The following is a 24943-nucleotide window of genomic DNA, read 5'->3' as shown; positions in this document are numbered from 1 at the left end:
GGTTCTTGATCCCTTAGCAGATGCCATTATGCTTTTGAAACAACTTGGGAATTAACAAAAGATTTTTTGAAAACTCATGGAAGTTGGCAAAACTTGGTTCCACCAGCTGTCATCTCCCTCCCTCGCCCCCAGCTTACACGGTCAAAATGTTGAATTAATTGAGAATTCATTATTTCAAATTTAACAATTTCAGTGATTCTCTCAAACACTGAAAAACCACTGAAACCTCACAAACATTCCCTTGGGTCCAACAAATTCTCCTCACACCATCTTTCTTCTGGCTCCTCACCAGACCTTAGCCCCAGTGGGGATATTTGGGGTCAGCATCTCCACGCAAATGAGGAGGGAGATGCTGAGGAACAAATCCAGCCTGTCCCTGAGACCAAAAGAGAGCAAACCCAGCCTTGCCCTTTATTCCACCCTCTGTACAGAGCCAGGGTCTGTCCCAAGCCAGCAAACTTCACGTGGTCTCCTTGTGTGATTTCCCACCCTAGGTGAGGCTCTGTGAATGTGGAGGTGAAGCAATACTGATACAAAACTACTGGAAGATCTGATTTAAATTCCAGATCTGATTCCATTACTGTGAGTGAGATAATAGCTTGCTTCTGGGTAGGGAAAGGAGAAGGAAAAGGCAAAGATGGGGTTGACTCTGTGACTGCTTTGTACATGTTTTAGCAGGGCCTGCTGTGACAGGACAAGGGGCAATTGTTTTTAATTTAAAGGAGGTCAGTTTAGAGCAGATATAAGGAAAAAGTTTTTTACAATGAGGCTGGTGAGGCACTGACTCAGGCTGCCCAGAGAGGTGATGGATGCCCCTTTCCTGGAAGTATTCAGGGTCAGATTGGATGGGGCTCTGAGCAACTTCATCTGGTGGAAGACGCCCCTAGTTACAGCAGAGAGCTTGGACTAAATGTCCTTTAAAGATTTCTTTAAGCCTAAACAATTCTATGATTCTATATTTTTAAAAAATAATTTTAAATTTGTATAAGCAGCTCTGGAACTCTTCCTGTCCCATCTCTCATCGTTCACAAAGTACACAAAGTACAGAGCACTGAGAGCAGTGTCCTTATGCATAATGGAAATGAGGCATGAATAGGAAAAAGACAGGTTTGTCTGCTTTGTTAACAATCTGCCTCTCCCCCTCAGAGGCAAGATGTCAGCTAGATAATTTATTAGAAAATATCACCATAGTGTAATACAGTATGTACTGTCCTTTGGGGGTTGAAAATCAAATATCCACTTGTCACTGGAAGGGCTGATTTAATTGATACACATAACGATTCACCCGATGGCTTTAAATGTTTTAAAGCAATGTGGGCTGGATTTTTCACAGTAAGAAGAGGTGGGGTTTAACCCAGATAACTGGGAGCAATCACCAGAGTGACATACAAAGGTTCCTGAGCTTCAGACCCCGAACACCCCAAAACCCACTCAGACAGTCCCTGCAGCCTGTGGCACCTGCTGGCCAGCCCATGGGATGCCCCAAAATCCAGCTGGGAAGTGTCAGGCCATGAGCAATTCCTCCTCAGCCCCACGGCCAGGGAAACAAGGGCCACACTCCTGAAACCTGAGATTTCAGCACAACCCAGAGGATTCTGAGCCCAAGCAAGACCTCCCACAGCGGGCTGTGTGCTCTGCGCCAGCAGGGAGTTTGGGTTTGGGGAGGAGGGATGGGGGGTTTTGGGTTTTAGTGAGTTATTTCCTAATTTCCCAATAACTACTTTGTCATTCTGGGGGCAAAGACACAGAGCCAAAAGCACAGAGCCAAAAGCACAGAGCCAATCAGCTCTGCAGGGTAACCAGACCTCCCAAAGCATCTCCAGTGTGCCTGCTTGGTTTGTCCTGTAACCCAGGGAGCATCAAGAGACAGAGAGATCCCAGCAAAGGGTTCCTATTTCCAGGGATCCACTAATTCCCCAGGGACAAGATGGATGGGGGGAGGAAGCTGTGATGAAAAGATTTTCATGAGCAGGTGTCTTCCTGCCAGCAAGAAGAGCCTGAACTGGAAAAACTCCTTCCTTTATGCCAGTGGCAGGTATAAAATAATCCTGGGTTTCACCTGCAGAGACAGCACCTTGATTTGGTCTCTGACCAACTCAAAGACTGTATTTGGCAGAGTCAGCCAAACCAATATCTGAAACTTCCTTAAAAATGTGTATTTCAGTTAATCAGAATTAAGCTGCGTGTTTCTGTCAGTGTCAGTACGTTGTTTTGATTGTGGAAATATTTGGTTTTAAAACAAAATTTAAAATCCACACAAGTGGATTTTTAAATAAGCTTTTTTTAAATAGGCTTTTTTTTCAGATGGAAGTGACCTTCATTTTTTAGTTTGTGCTTAAAACAAAAAAAAAATCCCAAATATTTCATTTTGAATATATAAAACATTAGACTTGTTTAAAAACAGTGTAAGGCATTTTTATATAAGGGAAGGAACAGAAAACCCAAACAAATCCATTTCACAGTAACCCACAGTGAAATGTATTGCCAGTTTTTCATTTGGCCAGTGACCTTGAAAATCATAACTCCAGTTTAGGGTCTGTCTGTCTCTCCTCTAAGTGACAGCCAATGAATCAGATATGTGTCCTGGCACAGAATTAGAACTACATCCTTTTGATATTACAACTTTTACAGACATTACTTATACAAATTCACATTCCCATGCTTCTTGAGGTAGTAATTTTTCTGGTCCTGTTGTTTCAAACCTGTTCTGTTACCAGCTCCAGTGTTTAACTGGTGCTCTGTGTTTAAGGAGGGAACCCAGCTGCATTGTTGGGCTTTTTTACAATCCCTTTCCAGGCTGCATCTGCACTGCTAATGAATAGTGACATCAAACACATAAATTAGACTGTAGGCTGAAGATAATTAAATTGAGAAAGTTGACAAAAATAAACTGTATCAACTAAATCCCCATTTGCAAATGATTGCATGCAGTCTTCAAGGTTTCAGGAGAACAATGGATGCAAGGGGAGGAATACAGCAAGGTTTAAATTTCACAGGGATAATTTGATATTCTATCTGCGCTGTGAGCAAGTCATGTTGCATCAGATCAAATCCCGATTTCATTTCATTGTGAAAAAAAATCTATTGTTGCCACTCTTTCCCCTACTTCTTCATTATGAGGATGTAATTTATCGAAGCACCCCTGAGAGCTTGCAGCAGGGAATGGCTGTAGCTTTATATATTTCAAATAGCTTCTTTGTTGCAGAGTGCTGGTTGTTAATAGGAAGATAATGAAAATATGGAAATTAAATTAATTTGGTGCCAGGGCTGAAAAGAATACTCTCTTTAATTTGCAGTACAGCAAGGTTATGAACAAAATTTGAAGAAAGAAAAAGGAAATGTGACTGCTGCATTTTTCCAGGGAAGCTGGTAGGGTGGGGATTATCCTGCATTAGCCTGAGCTTGGAGAGAAATCAAGTGTTTTGCATATTGCTTACTAATGGTGAGGATCTAGTTTTGGATAGCATGGGAAAAAATGTTACTTAAACAGCATGATATGGGAAGGCAAGATATTGATCAGTGACACTCCAAGGAGGGAAACCAAAGTTTGAGTCAATAAAAAGCAAAAGAAGTGCATGGATTGCCCTAAACCCCAGCAAGATTTATTACCTCCATGAAACATAAATTCTAATTAAGGGCAAAGTCCTTTCTGGCTTTTTCAGACTACACCTAATTAGCTCAGGGAATTCAAAATTCATTATTGGTGCCAGATACTAATTTCTGAATTGAGAAGAACTTTGCAAGAGTGCGTGGAGTTTTATTTCTGGGTGTGAGCAGCAGTGAAAGAGAGAGCTCATCCCATGGGATGCACTGGGAGATCAGCAATTCCTGCTGGCCAAGGCCACTGCAGGTGGACGCCAACCTAGACTCCCTTCACTGGGAAGGGAAGAGCTCAATTCCAGCAAGTCAGCCGAGCCCTGCATGAGCCTGCTCCCATTGCAACGCTTTGGATGCTCTAAGAGTCCAACAAACTCAGATTCACCCCATGATGAAGACTGAAACAAACCAACTCACCCCCACGGACATCAAAGCACGTTCCTGCTTCCCCAGCATGACCACATTGCTCATTGAGGTGCTTAGCACAACATTTCCCTCGCCCTCTGATTAAATAAATATCCTAACGGGTCTTGGAGAGAGATTTGACACACCAGCTTGCATCCTTTATGGATCTGGCAGGCAGTTTAACAGAGTGCTAAGTGAAACACTAATCACTCAGGCAGACAAAACACTACTGCTATCCAAAATCGTGTTTTTCTCACTGTAGACACAAACCAGCTATATTAAACCTGTAAATATGATGATGATCAATGGTGCTGTGTCTGCTCCCAGCTGCTGTGAGGAGCCAGCTCCTGCCTGTTGTGGCACCTGAGGGTGCAGCCCCCTCACCTCAGGCTTATTTGGTGTCCTCTGTTGCTGTCACCTGGCAAACCATGGGTCTGAATTCCCCACTTACCTGGATTTATAGCCCTCACATGCACCCATACCTTTTATATAGTCAAACATAAACGTGCCAGGGTTTCTAAAGCTGGATCAGACTGTCCAAACAACTGCCTCGCAAAGATTTCTTCCCACCATTCCAGAAAATGAGAAATGCAGCAGATTAAGCTTGACAGCTTTTTCTTTCAAGTATGATTTCTCTATCTTGTCCTCCCCACAGGCTTCCAAGAAGCAATGCATAAATATGAATAATAAAAAAAATCTCTAAACTATGCCAGCAGAACAAAAGCAATATGGAGATGATAAACCATTGTACTTCAGAAGGAAAGCCAATGACTTCTGGCCAAGTTTTCAACAGGGCAACAAACAGAGCAATTTGTTTCAGAGCTTCAAAGGGGACATGAGCTCATCTCAAAAAGCTGGCCTTGGGGTGAGGGAGAAATCCCCTCTTCCCTCGTGGGCACCCAACACCATCCACGAGCACATCTGGGGCTTCCCATGGTTGAGGCAGGATGAAGCAGCAGATGGATCCACGTGAGCACAGGTGTGATTATTCCTGTTGGCAGCAGGGGTGGAAGGGCAGGATAGGGAGCTGAGCTGCCTTTCTCCAGAGGGGAAGGACACAGCAGCCCCCGGCAGCAGGAATCTGTCACCACCTTCAGGCACGGACCCAGGCACTCGATGGGACAAGAAGCTGAAAAGTGAAATCAAAGCAATCAGCAATTAGTGACTTTGCTAAACTTGGCCAGGATTGCTGAGCTCGTTATTTCCTGATCAGCCACAGAAACAGCAGGACCACAAGTGGTAAACATGACTCTGTGGAAAGGGTACAAACAGCTATGAAAATACTGTAGCGGTTTTTTTGTTGCGTTTTTATTCCTTTCTGTCTTTCCATTATTTTCATCCTCATTTCTCAGAATCTTCTTCAGAATAGTTTTGATGTGAAGCAAGCATTGGCAGGAGCTCCTCTGTACTTTTTCATTCCCTTCATGTGGAAGAGCTGCTTGTACAAACTGCATTACACATTGGTGGAACAATCCCGGGCTTTGCGGACCAGAGAGAACCAGTGAAATCTTGACTCCGTCAAAACTAATTGCAAAACACTTGTTGCTGAAATAAATCCTGGGCCTATCTCAAAAGTTAAAATAAATTAAAATTATGGCAGGCAGAAATCTCATGTCTGGGAACATCACATATCAGGAGAAAACCATCCAAGGGTACTATGAACATGAACATTACTGTCACGATCATTATAATGAGAGAGGGAGATTCTGATTTACTGAAATCAGGCAAAGATCTCTATCTGGTTAGCATACTCCTGACTGCAGTACAGTATATTTCAACACTGTGGTTGCAAAATAATCTTTATTTTTTTTCCATGGGAGATTGCTCAAACCGCGATAATGCGTTTTTCCAAATTAAAGAGATAACTTTACAGACTACTGGGTAATAAAATACGAATAAACACGGAAGACATACCTTATTAAAAAATTAGCTTGTCATTTTTCAGGCTCTTCTTTTGATTTGCAAGTTAATAAAAACCACAGCCAGTTGCCATAGGGAGGATAATTAATTATCCATCTATAAAATTAATGTGGGGGGGTAAGGAGGCTTTAATTTGAAATATTCATAGCACATATATTCAAGCAGTAGAGATGGTGTTAGAAGTCTCCCACACAGTCTGACAACTAAACCTAAACAAGTGTAATTATAGTGGGTTTTTGACTGAAGAACAGCTCTGATGGTGCTAAAAGGTGGTCAAAAGAATGACTCAATTTACCAGCTCTCCTGCTAAATGTAGCACACGTGTCTTCCTCTGGAAGGACAAAGAATTGCAGGGCTGGATTCAGACAATGAGCTCTGCAAGCTGCAATCCCTGTTCTTCACCAGGAGTTTGAATGGGGCCAGTGCCAGGTCTGCCTGCAGCACATCCAGAGCCATCTGAGAAAGCTCCTGCTGCTCACACGGACACCCCGGCATCAGCTGCACCCAGAAAACCCCTGGGAGCTGACTCCAGACACGGCTGGGTGAGCACAAGGCTCCCAGAGATGGATCTGGGCACCAAGTCAAGCAAATCTCTGAGGTGCATCCCAAAGATCAGCTCAAGAGAGGTCACAGAGAGAATTCAGTTCCCAGCCCAGTGTTGGGCTTCCCAGCCCAGGAAGCCAGAAAAAAAATTAATAAGAGGAGATAATGTCCCCAAATGCTGTGTGAATATTTTAAAACTGAATATTTATTCCAAAGTGAATTAAGGCAATTTTAACTTTGCATGAATGCTTCCCCCCAGAAGGTTTGAATAATCCACTAATGTAGTTACTTAGTTAATTTGAACCATTTTCTCTGTACCCTTTTCAGAATGTTACCATGTCTTTAAATTTGCTCTGATGCTGCTAGTGAGGAAGAGGATAGCTGTGGAGCAGTTCTTGTGGCTGAATGTACTCCCACATCTCCTAAAAACCTGAATAAAAGACATATATACCTAGCTCATTATCTCATAGGACAGCAAAAATGTGCTAAATAAGTAGCTTATTTCTGAATTCTTATTTGGACCAAATTTATTATGTTAAAATAATGAATATGATTATTCTTTATCTAGAATATAAAATTATTCAGATATTATCATTACTAATTTTGTGTCACCATCACACAATGTACTGAGCCCACCCTGGCCTGAATGAGGTCACCATCCAAAGGCAAGAGATGACAGGAATGTGCAGAAAGAGGAAAAATTGCAAGGAAGTGGTGATATCAAGATGAGGACTGTGGCAGGCACCTTCCACAGACCCAATGATTATCATCAGGCAATGGGGTAAAAAGAATGGACTCCAAGGCTGATAATGGCACTTCTTGAGGGGGGGGGGCTGATGGTGGCTTTCCTCCAGGAGTGGAGGATTGCCTGAGAGAAAGGAGCAGAAAAGTGTGATTGAAAATGTAATGAGCAGGTGATGAAGGCCAGCATTATGGGCTGATTGGAGGCAGGAACTTTGCTCCTGTTTGATACAGACTGCAAGATAAGTGGGGAAGAGTCTGTGAAAGCTCTGGGAAATGAAGAAAAGCCATTTAGAGGATTAGAGAGGGAGGAATGAGTGCACAGGTAGCACAGTCACTGTGATATATTCAGGTCCGATAGCTGAGCCACACGGCACCTGTCAAAGCCAGAGGAAAAATGATGTTGCTGAAATGAAATAAAAGCTACCACCTGGACATGAGTTTTATTTAAATCAGCAGACAGAACAGGCTGCTGACTCAAATATTACACAGGACCTAGACAAGAAGTGGATGTAAGACTTCCAGAGCTGCAGGAATCTAAACACTGCCTGGATGGGCGACATCTGCAATGAGCAAAAGCACGGTGGTGATGCTTCAACCATAAAGGCGTTTGGGACCGCGAGTTCAGAAAGCTTCAACAACACTGATCTGATGTCTAGACATTCCCAAGGAGCTGTTGGAGGCCCATGTTTGAGCTTGGCAGGGAGGGCTGCAGAAGGCATTTGGAGGAGCTGTCACACACAGACAGCAGCACCATCCTGTCCTCGCTTCCCTTGCGTGGCCACAGAGCTGCCTGTGCCCAGACTGAAGCAGCCTGAGCTGCTCCTCTCCCCATCATGTTTTCAAGCTGTCAGGGCTTCACTTTGACAAACATTCCAGTGGGAATAGCATCACGGTGTCTCACAGGAAGAATAACTGCAGTCATCTGTGAAGTGCCTTAGAAAAAAAATGAAATACAAAGCTCCGCTGCAGTGTTTGGGCTCCTTCTGGAGAGGACATCAACTGCAGTAAGAGTGTTATTAATTATGGCTCATAAAAGGAGGAGAACTACTCTGGATGATAAAATGTTGGTTTTTTTTCCTGGGGTCTAATAATTTCACACTATTTTAAAAGTAAATAAATGAGGCTGCCGTTCTGAGAAAGAAGCCACAGTTTATTGCCCTAATTAAGCCTCTATTTATCACAAAACTCCTGGTTCACCCTCCCCTCAACACTAAAATTATGTTATAAATAAGGATCTGAAGATCCAAATCCCACTTAACTCGGCAGTGATTCATTTTGCTAAACTGCTGTTACCTGAGGGTAGACATATTTTAAACCACACTGAAATAACTGCTTGGTCCTTGTGGTGTTTCCTGAAGTTGAAAGCAAAATATAAAAGTTGACATTTGCTCTACAGCAGGACAGGTAAGAGCCCACCACTGTTTCTACATGAGTCAGCTTCTTAAGTGAGAAATTCTCATTAATCAGGAGCTGCTTGGGCAGGTTAAGTGAAGCAGAAGAGAAAAATTCTGTGTTCCATCACAGATCCAATGGGTGACAGTGTCCAGCCTAGAAAATACATTGCCCTGGGGATGTTTGCTGTGACAGTCTCCATTTGTGCCTCTATTCACTTACCAAAAACATTTCTGAGCAATACCTCATCCCTGATTGTTAAGGTGGCATTTACAAAATGCCACAAGTCCTGGATGAAATGTGTCAGAATGACAGCTTCACAGATGGAAATCTCCTTTTCTGACCCTTAAGATTCACATAATCTGGAAAACAAAGATATTAAGATGATGAGGATTTGGAAGTTTAAGTACCTGATTTGCAAGCACAATTAGGTATTTACATTTCAGAATATCGCAGAATTTCAGCCTGCAGACGAAGATAGGAGCAGAAAGAAAGGCTTTGTGAAGACAGATAACAGGAGGCTAAAATCTGTGCCACTATTTGGCAAGATTCTCAGAATCCTCTGCCCAGAACAGCCCTCACATCATCATTTTCTCCTGCTACCTCTGAAACCCATGGCCAGCTACTTGTATCAATATTTTTCCCAGCTGACAGTTGCTAGATCCAGCTCAGGAAGAAATTTATCACTAATAATGTTGCCTGTGATTGCTCTTTAGTTTCTTGTGCAATATTTTGTCATTTTCCCTGATTCTTCCAGCAATGTTGAGGCTGGAGATGCCCAGCCTGCAGTGACCAGGGCCCTGTGATATGAACCTGCTCCCCATAGAAATGAAAAGGTGAAAACAATGCAGTTCACATGGACAGCATCACAAACCACATTGCTCATCTGCTGCTCCTCTCACCACCATGAAAGATACTCCAGAGACACAGGGAAGGTTCATTACCAAGCACTGCATGGATGGAAAAACCCAGAAGCACACAGTTCGTCAGCTTACACTGGGAGCAAATAGAGGTCTTCCAATATCTGCCTCAGCTACTCAATCAACAAAGGATTTGCTTTAAAAAAAAATTAATTTGCAGGACACTGTTATATTGTCCTGCAAGGACACAGTTTTGCTCTGCTGGATTATGGGGTGGCTGTCCTTGCTCACTCACCCCTCACAGCAACACACTCTCACCTTCTCCTGGCAGTAACTCAGCAAGACAGGCCCATATTGAACTCTGGCTAAGCCAGGCAGGAAGAAATGGAAACATTACACCGTGTTTTCTGAACAAATTAAAATTTCACTCCTGTTTCTCCGAAAGCCTGAACACCAACTACTCCATTCACTCTGCCCTGCATGGGCAAAGGGTATGGGTAGATGTGAGCAGCAAATCACAGTATCCCTCAAATGGGATGGATGCTCAGCACTGCAGAGCTGAAGCATTTAATTTCTCATCCACAGACAGATCCAACCCTTCCCTCCTTCACCTCCTCAGCAGAAGGGACCAAAAGAGTCTCACACTGAACCATGGCTTACTCTTCTGACTGAAGAAACATGGAATGAACCATGCCATTGACTCACAAATATCTACAGGGACTTGCCAAGCAGTGATTTGGCTGGGGTGTATCTAAAAATCTAAGTCCATAATTCAATATTTAACCTGGCCGAGGAACAGCTCAAAAATATTCCTCCCATGGAGGCCCAAAACATACATGCTGTTAAATCTAAAAATGGCATTCCCCTGGATTTTGTTTCATGACTGACAGATGCTGTTCATCCTTCCAGTTCTAGTAGCCAGAAAGGGTTATAAAAAGATGACTAAAAAAAGATGAGAAATTGGCAGAATAAAACCTGGTGAGAGTTACCAGTTTGTCTTGCAAGGGTGAAGACATGGCTGAATTATTATAAACCTCTCTATTTTTATTTCTATATTATATTCTAAAGGCTTTCAATTTCAAACCATTCTTTAAGGTTTTTAATTATTGTTACTATTATTATTATTACTATTAAAATAAATAGACCTGTAGTTGAGAAAATCCCTCTAAGAGTAATACCTCCAGCGTTCAATCAGATTTTAAGTTGTGTAATTGGCCAAATGAAAATAAACCACGTCTTTATTTCAGCATTGCACTCTCTGAGACAATAATTCATGCATGAGTTTAATCATAAGATAATAGAGTTGTATGTGACCAAAACAGTGTAATTATATATCAAAAAAAACTATGGAGAAAAATGAGATTCCACAGTAAACATGGTTCCCTACATCCACCCACCCCACAGGAAATATCCATAAAAATAATAACAGTTTTTTATATAGAAAAAGAGTACCTTGGATAAACTGGCTAAAAAAAAAAAATCCTCAGTCCTCAAGACTTCCAGAAATCTTGCAGATTTTTGCTGAAAACTAAATACCCACTTCATTTCATGACAGGCACTAACAAGCTTGATTTCCTTCTTTGTAAGTGTCATCAAACCCAGAAATATTGATTTCCAGTTTGGACAACCGGTGTCAGATACAGCACCATGCTTTCATGTAAAATTCATCACAGAAATCCTTGCAGCCTTCTCATTAAGGTCTGTATATATCTGCCTGCTAATAAGTGAAATTACTTATCTCCCTCAGAAATATAAATAGTTGTTGACTAAACATCAGCTTTTAGTAATCAAATGCAAATAATCTCTCCTCGATATGAAAATTGTTTCTGACATGAAGTAATGTATGAATCAGGCTCCTCCAAACGAGCATTTCTGCACTCCAGTTCAACATGGAGAGTTATGCTCGTGTGGTTTGCTGCACACACAGTAATTACACGTGCAGTAACTCTCCCATTGGGTCTGAAATCGTCTTTTCTTTGAGGGTTTATGTCCACATCCACATGGAAAAGTCAGATGATCCCAGAGCTTTAGTTTTTTGATCACACATTTTGGGTGCCCCATCCCTGGAAGTGCTCAAGGTCTCCCTGGATGGGGCTCTGAGCAGCCTGGGTTAGTGGAAGATGTCTCTGCTCATGGCAGGGGAGGTAGAACCAGATTATTTTTAATGCCCTCTCCAACCTATTTTTAATTAACTTAATATTTAATGAACCTACTTTAATTACGTTGCAAGGGTTTAAGCCAAAGAGGAGGGAATCAGAGAGGCAGAGTTAGCTTCTGGAGGAATTGCCAAGCCAAAAACGTAGCTGTCTCTCTTGCCATCTGCTCTGAGAATGCAAAAAAAGCAGCTCAAGCATGAAAAGAGCAACAAGAATTCCTTTCCAAGAGCAGCAAATAAGACACCCTCAAAGCACCCACACCCAGAAAAACATCTGTGTAAACCCTTAATTCTTTGTGAATCTGCATTGCTTTCCACCCCATGTTCTGGCTTTCATGTGCTGCAATGACATCCCAGGCTCTCCCTGTGCATTGTCCTGCAAGTTCAGGTATCTCCTTCAGAGCTGAGCATCCAGAGCATCTCAGCAGGGATTGAAGGGACAGTTTGTTATTTTAGTTCCTTTGGTGACTTGCCCCTTCCATTTACTCAGACTTTTACCTTCCCATGAAGAAGTGTTGAATATTTGACAGATATTTATGAATAATTTTAAGATCTTCAGATAAAAATTACAATACAGGTGCATGTTGTTATTTCTCATAATTAGAGCAAAGGGTTCCAAGAGTTCCTAAGATCTAAAACAGTTGCTAATGACCTCTGGCAAACCGCTCATATTTGCTGGTTTCCACACATACAACTTAACATGATCCAGAGTTTTAAGAGAGAGGTAGAAAGTGGAACCAGTAAGCAACAAATAGCTCAGTAAAATCTTCCTGAAAGTAGACAAGACATAAGGAAAACTAAATAGTCTGAGACCACGAAATAGCTGGGAAAATTGTGAGATGATTCAAAAAGTGATTTAAAACCTAGATGTAATTCCTGACTGATAGATCCTTTGTTTCATCATTGGAAAATTCCACAAGGAAAGAGGCTCAGCACTCTTGAAGGAATGGGAACACCTCAGTTTGCTACAGAAAGCTGATGTGAAATGGTTCACACAGATGTGTTAGCAGATACAGGTTTGCATCAAGACAACATCTCTGAATGCATGATCTCACTGCTATAAAATGATCTTGCAATAGAGGGAGGGAGAGGGAACAGGGAGGAAGGATGACTGCAGATTATCTCTTGGAGATGCTCAGAAATACTAATCAGGTTCAGCTGCCTCCCCAACCACTCTGGTTTGCACAAGAGAGTTTGCTCAGTACATTAAAAAAACAACCCATATAACCAGAGGGGAATCAAATGAAGAGAAATTAAATCAGAACTGGAGCAAAGGGAGATGTGTCCAGCCACAAGAGAGTCCACAACACAAGACATTTTGCAGAGTCAAAGAGGCTAGTGGACTGTGTGAGACAGCAGGAGACAGGATCATGAAACCATCAGCAATTGTGTGCAGGTGCAGGATTAGGTAACCACCAGCAGTTGCACATAGCTGCAGGGAGAGGCTCTTTGTTCCCTAAATTACCTGTGGTACCCATTATCTTTGGGATGAACTTGGCTAGAGACCCAGAGAATGCAGGAGATGCCATCTCAGCTAAATGAAGAGATCCTGTCTGTTTTCCTGTAGTTGTGTATAAAACCAGTAGTTGCTATTCCATGGACTTGCTCCTCTCAAGACTCTGATCAAACCCTAAAGCAGTTCTGGAAAAGGAAAAGGAGATTAAAAAGCATAGATAGTTCCAATAAAATCCTATGCCATCCAAAAATGTAGGTGCCCATTCCCTGCTGGTAGGCTGAGAGTCAATGAGGCAGCTGAGTTAAGGTTTGATGATAAAAACTCTTGTGAGTACCTGGACACAAGACACAGAGAAGATGGATTTAAAAAGGAGTTTCATCCAAGAAGGAACTGGAATTTGTCTTGCAGTTTCTCCCTGAAAATGTTGTTCCTAATCATTATTGAATAACTCAAAGGCCAACAGTGAAATCTGTTTTGTGAGCCCAGAGTTGTTTGCCACAAGCTGAAGTTAAAACAATTTGTGACAGAAGCAGCATTGTTATATCAACAGCCTATCAGGGTTTTATTAACACATACACAACCTCATTACAGCCTGAATCAATCTCAGCTCAATCAGATATTGCATATTTTATAAGACAGACCATCACAGACAGATCACCCAGACAGCCTGAGCAGAGCAAGCAATAGGGCAGGTTTACAGGACTGTCATGGGATTACTTTCAAAGAAATAACCCTAAAAGCTTGAGGGACTACTTCACACCCAAATCCCAGTGTGGAACACCATAAATTCCTTCTCTCAGCTCCACTTTCAACCTGACCTCATAAGCCAAAGACAGCCAAAGACAGCCACACATTCTCTCCCTGCATCACTCCACACTATTCCAGGATTTGGGTATGCAGATTTTTGTCCAATTACCATTAATACATTTATCGTTGCTAAATTTTGGCAGGGTTTGTCAGTTTGGGGTTTTCTTTTTTGGTTTTGTTGTGTTGTTTCTTTTTTTTTTTTTTTATTCTTATCTGGAACTTGCTGTCTTAATTACCACTTTAGCTACTGCCTGAGAGGGCCATCTGAATATGCAATTTCCCAAAGCCAGCTCCCTGTTTTGCAGGTCACTCAGCCAAGTTTTGGCCACAAACCCAAGTTCCCTGCATCGTTGGATTATTCTCCCCTTTTCTGCTCCTCTCTCCAAGCACTTCCCAGATGAGAAGAGAAGCTTATCCAGGAGATCTTTCCATGAGGTCCCTCCACCCAGCTCTTCCCTCCAGCTAGGGCAAACTGCAGTCTGGTGCCAAAACCAGCAAGATGCAGCATGTGTGAAAGCACTGTTTATTTTCTAGGGGAATAACTGCAACCTGTCTCCTCATTTCCACCCTCCTAAAGGCTACAGACACCCCAAGCACCAACTCATGCATTTCCAGCTGCACTGAACTCTGCTGAAGGAGCCCACAAGAGGGTTCTGGGGATGGATGTACACAAGAAGAGCTGGAGTCCACTGAAAATATCTGCAGGGAACTGAAAATTTGATTTTTTGTAGTGAACTCTTTAGGAAATAACTATCTAGCACTCACCCATGGCTACGTCAAAAGACAGATGGCCCATACAAGAGCTGCAAAACACTTTCTCTGTGAACATTTATGCTGTAAAGCCTTGGCTGTTTATTGTAGAGGTTAATGAAGCTGTGAAGAGAACACGGTCTTGCTGAGATTATTGCTTCTGGGCAGCACAGAGCACCAGCCATTCTTAACCCAAACGAAAGGCATGACAGACCAATTAAAAGTGTTTCCAAACAAGCTCTGAGACACAGGGCAGCTGTAACGTGACCATTTTTTCTAATCCCCCTATCCTACAAGCACTCTCTAATTGCAGTACCCAGTAGTCTCTGAATTCAGCACCCTCAGAAAGATTTGCAGTGCATTGCTCGTAAATCAACCCCGTCCATTCACATGATCCAGGTTGACAGAGAAGCAAAAAATCCCCATCAGAGCAAATTTGCTGTTTTTTTATTTATTTCTTGCTTCAACAGCCAAAGATTATTTCTGAATGCTGTCTGGGAAAAGCACAAGTATTCAGAAAAGTGCTGCTTATCCAGTCCCCTTGGTAGCTCAATATTTTTCTTAAACCATCACAAAAGCTTTTTACCCTGCAGAGAGAGTCCACATGCACTCATGGCTGAGCACATATATACTGCTTGGGAAACTCTCCCATAAATGTTTTCTCTGCTTTGACATAATATCATACAAATATACATCATAAAATTCTCTCTGAGGGAGAAGTTTTGTTCTCAGGTATGTGGTTTGCCTTAGTCTGTCTGGAATGCACAGAAAATCCATAAAGGAGAGGGACCAGATACAACCTCTGTTTATAACAATCATGGGTTTATGGCTAAACAAGCAGAGAAAAGCAAAAAGAAATAAAAGTTTTTCCTTCTTAAATCCTCAGTAATCATTCCTACTCCTTTACAGATCCTTACCTAGAGGAGTAGAACAGGCACCTTTAGGACTCAGCAGAATAGGGGCCTCTACTAGGTGCAGAAATTGGAGTTATGCCTGAAACTACATCATTCCCACCATCCCAGAATTACAGACTAAACTCACTAAATAGGTGTTGGTCAGTAAAAGGCAGGAAACTACATTCTCACCCTTGCAGTGGGTTCTACCTACTATTGGTGGACCATTAAGCACAATAAAATGCTTCCAACTCTTGGCTGGCTTTTTTTTTCTTGACTGTTCATTGTTTTGCATCTATTTTGCAAGAATGGGCTACTCCAGATCTCACTGGAGAAGTGGAGCAGTGTCACAGACATCTTTTATGAAAAATCCTTTCCTTAGCATTTTTCCTCCTGAGAAGCTGAGAGGCCTCAGGAACAAAATGTAAACAATGATTATCTGCTGCTGTGGGATGCAACAGGTGCATCTGTGATTGGTCTCATGTCGTTGTTTCTAATTAATGGCCAATCACAGTCAGCTGGCTTGGGCTCTCTGTCCGAGCCACAAACCTTTTCTATCAATCCTTTCTATTCTATTCTTAGCCAGCCTTCTGATGAAACTTTTTCTTCTATTCTTTCAGTATAGTTTTAATGTAATATATATCACAAAACAATAAATCAAACCTTCTGAAACATCGAGTCAGATGCTCATCTCTTCCCTCATCCAAGAACCCCTGTGAACACCATCACAGAGCAGAGCTCAACACTCCTATTTTCAAACAGATATTAGCACCAAAAGAGGAACAGACCAACTTCACAAGGAGTTCCTGATCCTGCATGACCACACCTGAAAACCTTCAGGAAGGACTTGAGCCCGGGGGTAACAGGCTTCAAGTGAAATCTGTGCCCTGGAACTTCCCTCAGACTCCGTCAGTGTCTTTGAATCCAAATGCTGGGACTTTTTCAGTGATCAGGATGTTCATCAGTGACATCAGTTCAGGATGTCGCAGAGCCTGTCACTGGGATGTGCCTCTGCTCACCTCAGCTCCCCTGCTGCTCTATTTATCTGTGCTGCTGCCACTCATTCAGGCGTCGGTTTGCAGGAACAGGACTGACACAAACTGCAGAGTTGCCATTTTCTTGAAAGAGAAAAGAGCCTTTCTCGAGCTGTGCTTTACATTTTAGCGTTCCTCCAGAGTGGCCTCAAATGATTCTGTTTTGCCACAGACTGGGAGACACTGCTAGGGGAATATCAATAATGTGGAATTTAAACACCTGGTCTCCCCAGTTCACAGATTAACCAGTCACAGAAAAATGAAACTGTAACCCAAAACTCCCTAATCTCATATTCCATTAATAGAATAACAAAGACCATCATTTGAGGAAGCTCCAAAGACAAAAGCTTGCTGGCTCTAGGTGCTAATGGATATTATTTCAATGAGAAAACTGAATGGATATATAGAGAAAACTAAATAAATATATACAGCATTGTATTCATTTTACATGGAGATTTTTCAAGGAAAAAAAGTACCTTTTCTGGAGAGCATGTTGTTTTAGAGGTAGATTTTTCCATGAAAATATATTCCTTCCCTTCTTCCTGGCTCTTCTCCTCAGATTTTCTGGTTTTCTTTGCCCAAAGGTGTTGGCTCCTTTTCTCTGGCTTGGCCCTCTATGGGTTTCAAGATTATTCCAAGTTGATTTTTACACAGCCTTCTGGATCATGTTAGGAAAAGGTGCTTTAAAAACATGTTAAAATAATGTTATTTTTTAACCGAGTTCAGGACTGACAAAGGCACTGGGCTGACTGATGATCCAATTTGTTTCCATTAGGAATACATTACCAGTGGGCCAGTCAAAAAGCATGTAGAAAATGTTTATTGACACTTCCATGTAAATATCTGTCATTAGCTTTTCTTTAATACAACCAGGCTCCAAACCACGTGCAGTTTTTAGTTCCTTCTCATTCAAGCAGTCATTTACTGTGCACCTCGCAGGTGTGTGGAGGAGCACCAAGGCCAGAGCCAAGCAGGAGAGGCTGCCAAGGAGCCCATTCCATTCCTTCCTGCACCAGGGATGGGAGCAAACCTGAGAAAAAACCCTCAGAAGAGTCTCCACACACACCTCTATGCTTTGCCCAAACTCATTTGGTGAGATTTCACTGAAACAGGAGCTGGATCATCTACAGGTCAAGTAAAGGATGAATTTGTGCCCTGCTGCCTCATGCTCAGGGGACAGCTTCACCTGCTTAGCCTCACATAGTTAAGCCATAATCAAATCTTGACAGGACAGGTTCAGGCATGAAGACACAGAGCAGGAGGAAATCCATCCACAAAAAGGGCAAATGCAAGCAAACAGAACAGCCCTCGCCAGAGCAATGCCAAAGCATCAACAGAATCCTGCCCAAACCATCCTTGGGTGCTCCTGAAAGCAAACTTGTTCTGCCATGGGTTTGGGCAGAGAGCAGCTCCCATGGCTCACAGCTGGGATGTGACTTCAGCTGCGTTCCAGAGACAAAAAATACTCAAGATTCCCTGAAAGCCAAGTCCAAGAAGGACGTTGGGCAGGTTTTACACACACAATAGCCACAGCGGGACAACGCCTCTCTTGGCCATCAGCTCATCCCTGCAGCAGAGAGAAAAGCACAGAAATCCCCTTCACACCCCTGGGTTGTTCAAGGGTGTGTTTGTTCCTGGTTTGACTCCTCTCCTTTCAGATTACACAGACCTGAACTTCCTGCCTGGCTGTGTGTTCAGTGTGTGTCATTGTGCCTTCATTGTTGTGAATTGTTTGCTGATTTCTGGGCAGCAGCCCCACTTTCCACACCACTGGGATTATGTAAAGGGGGCAGGGATGATGCAGAGCGTTTGGTCATTCATTTCTCAACAGGAGAGCTCATTGATTTAACTACAAAAGTTTGCACTGTGCTGAGAGCTCTGAATTTCTCCATACCACAACTTCAAACTTTTATAAAGATGACTATCAGCATTGCTATTAAAACACCGTTTCTGCTCTCAGAAGAGGAGAAATCTGTCCTAACACAATAAACTACTGATTGTTTTGAAAGCTGGAGTTGAAAGATATAGCACTGCTAGCCCCAGGACAAAACTTGGAGACCTAATAGTCTCTGAATTTCACATGCCTCATACTGAGAAAAAAAAATACACTTTTTCAAATAAAACTGGTCATTTTTTAGAAAACAATTTACAAAGATACCAACAGAGAGGGTAAGATTCAAGCCATGTGCTGAAAAACTGGCTTCTTGATATTTCCTGAAGTCTCTTCCACTTCCTGATCCAAACTCCATCAGTTCCAGCTCCATCAGAAGGGATCCCCATCTCTCTCATTAAGGGGAAGCCATTGCCATGCCTAGCTCTGAAATGGAGCCTATATAATGCACGGTAAAAAAGGAGAGCGTTCAGAATCTGCACTTCAAAATGTGATGTAAGGAAGGAACAACAAAATATCTGTCGCAGACATTTTTTATGAAAAGTCCTTTCTTTAGGATTCTTCCTCCTGAGAAGCTGAAAGGCTTCAGGAAGAAAATGTAAACAATGGTTATCTGCTGCTGTGGAATGCAACAGGTGGATCTGTGATTGGCCCATGTTGGTTGTTTCTAATTAATGGCCAATCACAGTGAGCTGGCTCAGACTCTCTGTCCGGGACAGAAGCTTTTGCTATCATTCTTTCCTATTCTATTCTTAGCCAGCCTTCTGATGAAATCCTTTCTTCTATTCTTTTAGTATAGTTTTAATGTAATATATATCATAAAATAATAAATCAAGCCTTCTGAAACATGGAGTCAGATCCTCGTTTCTTCCCCAATCCAAAAACCCCTGTGAACATGGTTTTTTTTATATCCAGCTACAATAAACCCAGAAAAATGTAGTCTCACTCCCACAAAACTCCTTTGCATTGTTTCAGCAATTTTAAAAGAGAGTAAAAATATAAATAATGCAAATTTTAAAATATTAATAACTACTTAGGGTATTTTTGAGTGCGTTTGCCCCATGACATCCAAGGTGCAGCTCTGAGTCCCCATGGCCACAGCCAGCTCCCCTTGCTGTTCACAGAGTGCACAATCCCACACTGTCCAGCCAGCTGAGGACTCCTTTTGGGCTCAGAGGCAGCTGGACTGCCAGAATCTCACACAATGCTTAGCAAGAAAACTTATTCCAGCTAATCAGTGCATCTGACAAACAGGAAAAGGGTCACAGCTCTGAGAAATGGGTTCCCAGTGCATTCCCTTCACACACACAGCCCTGCTCTCCCCAGCTGAACAGCTGGGAGCCAGCTGAAATATAAGAACCTCTCCCCTCCAGACTGGGCTCTCTATCTGGGGTTTAAGACAATTACACAGTTATTTGGTGTAAGAAAAGTCAGTCAAGGGGGAGACAAATTGTTTTATTTCTCACCCAGCTACATTATAGATTTCTAGGAGTGCTAACTCATCTGTCTTCCCACTATTTTACTTTCATTATAAGGTTGGGAATGGGAAGTCATTTTTCACAAGGAGGATCTTTAACTGGTAAGAAATTAAACTGCCCAAACTGGAGCGTCCTGCAGAATGGAACATCTATTATCTGGGGCCCATGGCTTTGGCTGCACCTTATTTATCACCACAGCAGGTCCTGCTCCAGAGCCAGCCTCACTCACCAAGCTCCCAAGACACAAAGACGAGTGAAATTCATGTGACAACGAGACAATAAGGTCCAAAAATCCAAAACCTCATTATAAAGTAAGGCAGTTGTGTGACAGTGTTCACAGGGGTCTCAGGTTGAGGGAAGAGATGAGGATCTGACTCCATGTTTCAGAAGGCTTGATTTATTATTTTATGATATATATTACATTAAAACTATACTAAAAGAATAGAAGAAAGGATTTCATCAGAAGGCTGGCTAAGAATAGAATAGGAAAGAATGATAACAAAGGCTTGTGGCTTGGACTCTCTGACTGTGATTGGCCATTAATTAGAAACAACCAACATGGGCCAATCACAGACCCACCTGTTGCATTCCACAGCAGCAGATAATCAATGTTTACATTTTGTTCCTGAGGCCTCTCAGCTTCTCAGGAGGAAAAATCTTAAAGAAAGGATTTTTCATAAAAGATACCTGCAACAGCAGTAGAGAATCCAAACTGAGCAGCTGTGCTGAGAGCAACAGGACTGTCTCCCCAAGCAACCCATGCTCCCAAGCTGAGTGGGCAGATCTGGCTTTCATCATGCCCAGCCTCTCCACCTCAGCACAGCCTCCATTGCATTGCTGCTGCCAAGCTCCTGTCCTGTCAGGAATAAACAACACATGGGCATCATCCCTTGTGACCAGTCCCAAGCAGATCAAAGCCATCAACACTCCCACCACCACGATGGTACATTTCACCATGATGACTGTCCCCATCACTGGTGAATGTCCCAGGCCCTCAGAGGACCTGAGCTGGAATGGGTCTATCTTCTTCTGCAGTGCAAATCCAAAATGCACAACTTAGTCTTCCCTAATTCTCCTTCTGGGGCTGCCCAGAAGGGACAGAACACCATTACATTTTTACTCCTGGTATGTAGGGAGCATTTCAGTTTTTCTTGGCAATTTATCTATCTTTATTTATTTATTTTGCAGCTTGTTACAGCAGGCAGCTGAGCTGTGCTTCATCCTCTCAGATGTTTAAAGCATGAGGTGGCTGCAGTGGGTGTTTCTCATGGGTAACACTTGCTGCCATAATGTTGTGCAGATCCCTGCACTCTGCTCCTGGTTGAAACAGAAAATTATATTCTTAGGAAAAACAAACACATGAGGTATAAGCAATGTTTCCCTGTGAGGATATTGCCACTGTAACCAATTTGCTCTAATAGCAAACTTCAACCACTGGTAAAAGTTGCAAAAATAATAATGATTTTTAAAACCACCCTCTTCAGCGGCTACCCATGAGTATTTTGGGGATTTTACCCTTATAGGCAGTTTTCTGTTATGCTTTCAGACAGATAGCTCTGGTTTATTGATTTTCTTCAAAAAGTTGATGTTAGTAATAATCTCAGATTTCTCACTAGGGGATGAAATTTTAAGACTCATTCTTGTCACTTCCATTTTTTTACTGCCGCAGCTTCCTTTAAAGAGGAGGAAAGCACTTCATCCATGTGTTCCAGAGGCAAACATATTTCCAGTACCTCTTTGCTTACATGTCATGCAAGCACATCTACCCTCTCACCCACCACAGATCGCTTATTTCCAGTCTCAGCTGAACACCCTGAAGAGCCCAATGGTCCAGAGCTGCTTCCTTTGCTGTTTAACAGGAGTTCAGTAACTGCCATCTACTATTTATGAGACTAAAGCTCCAAATTAATTACTTCTAAACACTATCATTTCAATCACCAAGAGTCCTCATAAGTAATTACATGGATTTTAGAGCACATGAAAGAGTAAAAAAATCCTAGAAGTCAAACCTTTTTGCACCAAAAGTTTGCTTCTTTCTTTTTCCATAGCCAAAAGAATCCCAGAGAGAAACAGGCTGAATTATTGTGACCTTTCTGCCTCCCAACATTTTAATTAGTAGAATTGCACAGCTATGGCTTAAAATACTGTCACCCTGAGACTGTGGTGATTGACTTTGACTTTACTGAATATGAAAGGTGTATTTACTGTATAAATTGCAGGTCTGTGCACTTCTGAACGACACTTGCATTCATCTGAATGTCACACATCAGACCACCTTATAAACATGTTATTTAAGACTCACAGTATGCCAGCAAGCAGAGGCAAAGGTTGAAAACCTTCTCTACTGAAATTGTTTCAATTGCTGTCTTCATCCTCTATTTTACATCAGGAAAAAGTGGAAATTACAGAGCACCAAAGACTCAGGAGCAGAGTTCAGGGCTGTGAGAACGAAAAAAGTAATCAAGATAAAAACCAGGATATCTATTGCCAGGAAAATCTCTCGTAGAATAATGAGGAGAATTGTTTTCACAGCCCAAAGACAAACTTCCGAGAACAAATCTCAGCTCAAATAAATTCATTGCTTTGTACAAAGGTTCATAGCTTACACACCTGCACACACCATGACAGCTTTTCTTTCAAAAGGTGCCTCAAATATGAGTCAAGCACAGTGCTCAGTAAAACAAGAGGCAGGTCTTGGCTTTGAGCTATGACAGCCTTTTGTCAAAAACCTTTTCACCTGTTAGTGCCCTGCTGAGGGAAGTAAATACCCAAGCACAGAGTTGAACACAATGAAGTTTCCTCAATAATTCTATTTTTCACTCTGTCACCTTTTGGCCATTAAAATCAGTGTATATACACAAACAACCTTAATAAAACCCACAGGAGCAAAGCTCTGTTTCCAGATCCCCTGCCATGGGTGCCACCAGACCAGGCTGCTCCAAGCCCCATCCAACCTGGCCCTGAACGCTTCCAGGGATGAGGCAACCACAGCTTCTTTGGTGTTTCAAGTGTCTATCTAAGCTGTAAAAATGAATATTCTTCAGGCAATGCTACTGGGTTCACTGAGAGACTTCACTCACAAACATTTCTCACGCTGCCTCCGGTGCTCAAGCCAGCTTTGAGTTAGTTCATATATCAGCCAAAGCACAGGTATTGCCTTTGCTGGGGGGACTCATAAAATTCATTACCAGGACTGCGAGGATTTATTAGAACTTCTTTCATAAGGTCAAATCAATCAGAGAGATTTGTGTGAGTTTCACTGAGCAGCACTGGGGGTGTTGTGGCCCTGGCTCAGCTCCCCTTGCTAACACAACAGAAACCCAGTATCTGATCTTCCTAAAGGAACTGAGTCATGGTTTCAAAAGCCCCATCCAAGCTTTACTGCTCACACCTGCACCGAGCACTCACAGGTGTGCTCTGCACACATACCTTTGCCATCTCCTCAGCATCTTACTCAACACACGTTTCCCAAAAGCACCCAGCTGGCACCAGCACGCTCCTTTGGAAGCCAGACCGTGCTGCCATGTGGAATCACCCCAGGGAAGAGCTTGTATCTGCTGAGAGCCTGACCTAGATGTACCTGCTTAACTTTGGGCACCCTATAACTCTGTGTCTTCATTTGCAACAGCCTGATCTGTTAATTACATCCCTGTGTTCTGCTAGGAAAACTCATTTTTAGTTCTTTCCCACTAAGTGCATAATCAGGTCTTTTCCTCTGCTGTGTATAGGGATGGGTGGAGTGGGAGGAAGACTGAAAGAGGGGATGTAATATTTTTATTTAATTTTTTTTAAGAGGTGTGATGTGATTTTTATTGTATGACTATTCACCTGCTTTCTGTGACCTCCTAAGCATATTTAAGAGGGAATTTGACACTGTGACTGAACATGAGGCTGGGGGAGAAGTCAGCTAACAAAAACCACATGTGCTCAAGCATTTTGCTTTGCCTTGCTAATATTGAAGAGATTTGTTTTGCTCGGTAAAGCACTTGAATTTCAGCTCAGTCCTGCAGGGGAAAAGCTAATCCTCGAGTTATGGCAATGCAGGCAGCTGATATGGGGAAGGAAGGAGGGGGCCAGAGAAGCAGGGGAAGGAGAAAGGAAGGATTCAGCATTTTAGCCTGACCTGACTCCAGGTTCACACGAGAAGAGGTGAAGCTGCAGCTGTCATGCCGAAGGGAAACGCAGTCATTTTATAAACCCAAGGAAGTCTCCTGGGAAAGAGAAGTAACATAAAAAAAAAAAAAAAGAAAAAGCATTCCTCAAGACTAGAGCTAAGGGCAGGTTTTTCCCACCGTGTGAGAGAGCCAGAGCAACCAGACCAAACTCTGGCACCACTGTCAGAGCAGTTCTGGCCAAGCTTCCTCCCTGCCCCAGCAGGGACAGATGCCACCAGCCTTTTCCACACCATCTCTCCAGAAGGCCTCCTCCAGTGTGAGAAGCTCCACCATCAAAGCACACAATTCCATCCCGTTGCTGATGCACAAAGGATCTCATGGGAACAGCTACTGTCCAAAGTGGCTGAGAAAAAACCCCAAATTACATCTCAACTCTCCTTCCCTCCCACCATCCCAAATATCACTTTTGCTCAAGGTTTGGCTCATATCTGCTTTTGGTGAAAATTGTCTATGCAGCTGAATGCAGAGTAACCACTATGAATATGCATGATCTGATATTGGTATCTCTTCTGGTATTTCAGCACATCTCAGAGGTAAGAGAGAGAAGCAAGACTGAGTACTCAGAAGGTTGACATCCACAGCAAACAGCAAATCATTCAGAAAAGTGTTTGATCAACACAGAGATATAAGATTGTACAGCAAACTGGTCTGTGACCTATAGGGCAGAACAACTCAAATTGCAAGAGGGGCTCAGGGGCTCATGGGGAAGGAGGAAAAAAAATACAGCCAGCAGGATTCCCAGGCTAAAATAAAAACTACAGCTGCCAGCTGGTTCGTTCACATCGAATATCCAAACTAGGCTTTCTGGTTTCTCTAAGACTCATTTTGTGAGGAAAAATAAAA

The 24943-nt window shown here is 42.5% G+C and overlaps 1 long non-coding RNA gene across 1 annotated transcript in view; it reads right to left on the bottom strand.

Moving 5' to 3' along the window:
- The window catches only part of LOC134425023 (uncharacterized), an 88216-nt gene that overhangs the window by 1017 nt on the left and 62256 nt on the right, over positions 1–24943 (bottom strand). Inside the window, exon 2 of the long non-coding RNA XR_010029565.1 lies at positions 4485–5131. This is a non-coding gene — a long non-coding RNA (uncharacterized LOC134425023). The remainder of the gene's footprint in view (positions 1–4484; positions 5132–24943) is intronic.

This window comes from Melospiza melodia, chromosome 15, assembly GCF_035770615.1.
Source record: "Melospiza melodia melodia isolate bMelMel2 chromosome 15, bMelMel2.pri, whole genome shotgun sequence".
In the NCBI taxonomy this organism is placed as follows: Eukaryota; Metazoa; Chordata; class Aves; order Passeriformes; family Passerellidae; genus Melospiza; species Melospiza melodia.
Note: the sequence above shows the minus strand (reverse complement) of the source record. Positions and strands in the feature narration are given on the sequence as shown.